Below are 6,068 nucleotides of genomic sequence, written 5' to 3'. Positions count from 1 at the left end.
TCTAGATGATGGATAAAGTGGAGTTCGTAGAACAAGGCGGTGTGCGCCTTTACAGACACAATGGAAATACAGTGACCATCATGAACTGGCACAGAGGAGCAGGGCTGGGCATGGCTTGGGTCACAGCTCCAAGGTGGGAAGGAAGTCACACACAGCCGCATTTATGGACCATTTTGATTGAAATAGACAGCGTCTGACCCCAATGAAAACCATCTTTCCTTCAAAATTCACTCTTTTTTCTGCATGTTAAGTATTTTAAGAGAAGACAAAAGTATGAGTTACTAATTTGTTTCTGATTAACCCGGTCAGGGCCACAGGCCCAATCTGGGAGGAGGCTGTCCTTTTGAAACCTCCTTCCTCAGTCACTAAACCACAGGAAGTGGAACTTGGTCATTGGTAAGCAGGTTTGGACCATAGAAGATAAAATTATCATGCAGAAATTTCATTACTGTTTTCCTGGGGGGTTAGATGTGAGGAAGAAGAGAAACTTTTTTAAGACTACAAATGTGGAAAAACATCTTTTAAAAAAATCACCATCAAGCCAGGTGCAGTGGCACACACCTATAATCCTATTAGCTTGGGAGACTGAGGCAGGAGGATTACAAATTTAAACCAGCCTCAGCAATTTAGCAAGGCCTTAAGCAACTCCATGAACCCTGTCTCAAAATAAAATATAAAAAGGGCTGGGGATCTTGCTCAGTGGTTAAGTGCCCCTGGGTTCAATCCCTGGTACCAAAATTTAAAGAATAAATAAAAGTCACTATCATTTATCTGATGCTTACAATATGCAAAGCACGATGCTAAGAAGCATTTTGTCTACATGATTTTATTATCCTCCCCACAGTTCTAGCATGCCCATTTTACAGATGAAGAAATCAAGGTTCTCTGACTCCAAAATGTTTTCTCTTTCTGTAGTTGCGGAGATAAAATCCAAGGCCTCGTGCATGCTAGGCAAACACTCTACTTCTGAGCTACACCCTCAGCCCCTAAACACATATATTTAATGCCTCTCCTAAATCATATACCTAAGCCACTTTAATATCATAAAATGTAAAGCAATGAATAGCCCCAGGTGGGCCTGAAAGTATCTCAGAGGGCACCTCCAGCCCTAGACCTTTGCAAAGTACAACTGCAATTAACAAAGTTAAATAACAATTATACAAGGCCGCTGACTGGGACTGAGCTCCTGCACTGGTCCCAATAGACCAACCCAAAATGGAGTCACTCAAACTGAAGTTCACCGCCACCAAACGAAAATGAATCTGTTCCTCTGACCTGAGAAACGCCGAAACAGGGCCAATGTCAAATCACCCAACAGGCCAGCTTGAGCCTCTGCATTAACTCTTAACCAGAAAGGTAACCAAAGTAACCAGATGCTAGCCCATTTTTTGTTCCCTCTCTGCTTTCCTTAGCCGTGTTCTGCTATAAAGCCCACCTCCTCCACCCAGCTCATTGGAGCAGCTTTTCTAAAATTTTAGGAGATAACTACTGGACTACTCATACATCACACATAACCAGTCAGATCATTTAACTAAATCTGCTCTCTTGCATCTTTTGGCAGTCGTCTAACGACCTGTCTCTGGGGCAGAGCAAGGCACCAGTTTGCAGCCTGCAGCCCTGACAGGGGCCTGAGCTCCGGGGTCTGTTTCCAGGGCTCTGGGAATTCTGTAGCACACACCAAAGCCAGGGAGGAAATGGGGAGAGGACCAGGATGACAATGACTCTTCTGGGCTTTCTCCCAGGGGAATGAAGAGGTGGTGGTGGGGGCTTGGAGCTGAGTATCTCCAGGACCTGGGTGTTCTGCCTGTCTGGACACAGCCCAAGGACAATATCTGCCTTCTCTTTAGCTTTTATCTTTATACTCTACTGTTTTTTCCTTTTTTTTTTTTTTAAACATAATTCACTCTTCCCTGAAAGCTCCAATTCTCTTTGGGTTCTAGAAACAAAAGAGAAAATGCCCAGAGAGGCGAGGGGCTTAGGGTGAGAGGTTCTATAGGGGACAGAAGGTAGGTGGGGGCCAAGGCGTGCAGTGAGAGAGGGGTTAGGTTTTGCCCTCCCTAGAGGAGAGGTCCAAGTCTCTGACAGCAGAGCCAGGGCTCAAGGCTAGAGTGGAGCCTCTGGGCCTCTCTGCTCCACCACCCTAGTCTCTTTCACCCCCAGGGTTGTTCCTCCAGGGCAGAAGACCATAGATCCAAATGGAGGAGTGGACTCCTGGCAACTGTTGCCCCCTGAGGGTCCCACCCTGGAGAATGAACTATAACAGGTGCTTGCTTAAGTAAGGACAGAGAGGAGGAAGCATGTCCTTGGCCAGAGATCCAATGGCAGCCCTGATGACAGGGACCTGTGACCCCTGAAATTCTGTAGGATCCCAAGTGGCCAAGATAGAGGGATGGAGAGGAAGAAACAGATGGTGAAGGAAAAATGAGAGAAGAAGGTGGGGAGTGGAAGGGGGAGACCCTAACTCTCTGGAGAGGACTTGGAAACACCTAGAAATCAGCTGAGAATTACTGCCCAGAAAGCTGCTGGTGGGTCAGGGGAAACGGTCTCCTTTCCCATCTCCTACTACACATGGGTCTGAGCCCCAGGGGTGGGCTTTCCCATCCTATAAGCAGTTCTCAATGTCCTGAGCTCCCCATTTCAGGAGTTCAGTTCTCTTGTGGCACTGAGCACGCCACTGGCTTGACCCTCTAAGTCAGCTGTATGCATTTCATGCAGCTACTCACCAGTCTGCAGCCCAGTCTGTGCCATCAAGAGGGTTTCGGTCCACAGAGGCCGGCGGGCAATGCCCCCTCCTGCACCTGCCATGATATGAGCTGCAGGATGCGGTCAGGAGAGGAAGCAGGGCCTCGAGCCCAGTCATTCTGGGGTTTCCAGAGAGCTTCTCATCAGGGCATCAACAGGGCACTGTCTGGGTCGCTAAGCATGGCCTCCCTCCTGGCTCATCAGCCTGTGCAGCCAAGAGGAGGGGAGGGGACCGGCAGGGGGTAAGGTGAGCCTGTTCCAGGCCAGAGGAGGGGAGGTAGCATGCTGAGGACAGCTGCCAGGACCAAGAGGGGTGGGCAGGGAGGGCGGTTCAGGCAGCAGCTGCCTAACTGCCCTGCAGCTTTCAGAAGCTGGATTATGAGGTCCCACTCTGCTCCCCTTTTCCTCACCAGTAAGAACTCACACTTTCCTCCCTTCCACTCCTCTTTCCAGAAAACCTATCTGAGGGAGAAAAACCCTTGCCCCCTTCAGCCAAGTGGGAAGGAGAGAAAACTAATGGCGGCTTAGAGGCCTTTCCCAATTGTCCCTCCAGCTCCTCCCTCCTGAGATCGAGCAGGTGAAGCCTCTGGTGTCTGCTTCCAAGACACCTGCTTCCCAAGCGAGGTTAAGATGCCTAAGGCTCCCTGCTACAGCAACACAAATTGCAGCCTGAGGGGTGTGCACACATTTTGCCGGACTCCTTGGAAGTTTGAGTAAAATTGTGAAATCCAATTTTACAGGTCAAGTTGGATTTCTGGCTTTTGTTTTTCAAACAAGCATTTGTGACAACATTTGCAGAAACTGCCCCCTTAATTCAGAGCCTGAGCCCACCCATGGATGCACACTGGCCATTCCAGTGACTCTAGAGGAGGCTGAGTCAGGAGGATTGAGAATTTGAGGCCAGTCTGGGTAACTTAGCAAAACCCTGTCTCAAAAAACAAAACAAAACAAACAAACAAACAAACCAGGCTGAGAGTATGGCTCAGTGGTAGAGTGCCCCTGAGTTCAATCCCCAGTACCACCAGAAATAAAAAAAGCCTGCATTTTCTAATTTGCCAGGGTCCCATCATGCCTTTTGGTGCTCACCTTCTCTCCCTTCCCCCACACACCAACACTTAGTATGTGTTGCAGTTCTGCAAAAATAAAAAAGATAATGTTCAAGTATCAGAAGTCTTATACCTGACATACTTCATTTCTTTATTTTATCTGTCTGGTCCCTTTGGTATTTGAGGCTTTTCAACCACAAGTGTAGGGCTATGGGAACAGATGAAATTAGGAAGTTCTATCTTTACATCCCACATCAGTTACTTGCTAGTTGTGTGGCTTTAAACCAGTTATTTAGCTCTCTGGGTCCAGTTTCCCTATCTGTAAATGGTGATAATAATAGTGCTACAAATCTCTAACTACAAACTCAGGTTTGCAAAGTATACTATCTTTTCTTTCTTCTTTTATTTATTTTTTATTTTTTTAGTTGTAGATGGACCTTTATTTTATTTATTTATTTTTTTTGTGGTGCTGAGGATCAAACCCAGTGCCTTACACATGCTAGGCAAATGCTCTACCACTGAGCTACAGCCCCAGCCCCAGTATACTGTCTTTTCTACTGCTGTCCAATTTCTACTGCTATAACAAAATATCTGAGACTGGGTAATTTATAAAGAACAGAGATTTATTTCTTACAGTTCTGGAGGCCAGGAAGTCCATGAGCATTGGGCTGGATACTTCACTCTAACATTGCAGAGAGCATCAAATGGTGAGATAGAGAAATCAGGCTGGCACAGATCTCTCTTCCTCTTCTTACAAAGCTACTCAGGCCATCATGGAGGCCCTACCCTCATGATCTCCTCTAATCCAAAGTACCTCCCAAAGGCCCTACCTCCAAATGCATTAAGCTTCCAACACAAGAATTTTTTTCGGGGGGAAACACCTTTACCTATAGCACAGCACCACATTACACATAGTGGTGAAGCAAACCTGTAGTCCCAGCAGTTCAGGAGACTGAGGCAGGAGGATCATGAGTTCAAAGCCAGCCTCAGCATCTTAGCAAGGCCCTAAGAAACTCTAAATAAAATATAAAAAAAGGGCTGGGGATGTGGCTGAGTGGTTAAGCGCCCCTGGATTCAATCTCTGATATGAAAAATAAATAAATAAACAAACAAACCATAGCACATACTAATTACTTTGACTTTTGATGAGTCCTAAGTTGCTGAGATGGCAAAAAATTCAATTTCTTTCTGCAGAATCATGAAGGCCTAGAGAAGCCCGAAAGCAGGATGGAGTCTGATACCTTAGTGTCTCGTGGACTGGCAGCAGGTAGGGAGGTATCCTGCTTCCTAGACGTTGTGAGATGCAAGAATCTGTCAAGGCAAGCAACCTGGGGCCCCAACTTCCAACTCTTGTCCTTCCTAGGTCTTGTCGCCTTCCAAAGGTAATGCCACGAGGTGGTGCTTGGGGTCCTTGCTGCTGCGGGCACACATCATTTTCTTTCACATTCACAGTTTATCTCACCCTCAAAGACCCACATCCCCGCCTCTGCCCATCAGTACGCCTTGCACAGTCTCAGAGGGCTCAGGACTAGAGCTTCTGCTCCCATCCAGAGAAAAGGTGTGAGTGTGAAGGGAACAGATCCTTATTTCACAAAATCACTCCTTCCCAAAGAGTGGTAATAATGCTCACCTTCAAGGGCACTTTCCCCTCTGTCCACCCCTTAAATGTTCCCAGAATTTTCTCCCTTGGTTTTTTCCTCAATCATTTTGAGTCCCAGAGATGCATCTCTCTACTCCCAAACATTTTTCTCCAAACTTCCTTGGGAATAAAAGCCTCCAGAAAGGCTGCTCACTGGCCATTACCATTAATAACCTAAAGCAAGTGCATTTTACACTGAACTCTCCTGCCAGAAACCTGGGACTCTCCAGCTCCTCCCTCTTCCTCATCCCCCATGCTTTAGTCAGCCAATCAGAGAGTCAGGCCAGGTCTACCTCCTAGTAGCTCTTGACTCACCCCTCAATTACCTCCATCCCCCCAATGTGTGAGTTCACCCCTTGCCCCATGGCTTCCCTGTTTCTAAGCTTTCCTTGTGACCACCACTCATACCCAAACTTACTTTGTTTCTTTCTTTCTTTTTCTTTTTCTTTTTTTTTTTTTTTTTTTTTTTTTGAGTGCCGGGGATTGAACTCAGGTGCATTTGACTACTGAGCCACATCCCCAGCCCTATTTTGTATTTTATTTAGAGACAGGGTCTCACTGAGTTCCTTAGCACCTTGCTTTTGCTGAGGCTGGCTTTGAACTTGTGTCGTGATGATCCTCCTGCCTCAGCCTCCTGAGCC

Source organism: Marmota flaviventris, chromosome 12, assembly GCF_047511675.1.
Source record: "Marmota flaviventris isolate mMarFla1 chromosome 12, mMarFla1.hap1, whole genome shotgun sequence".
Classification (NCBI taxonomy): domain Eukaryota; kingdom Metazoa; phylum Chordata; class Mammalia; order Rodentia; family Sciuridae; genus Marmota; species Marmota flaviventris.
The sequence above is the reverse complement of the archived record's forward strand: the minus strand, read 5'-3'. Positions refer to the sequence as shown.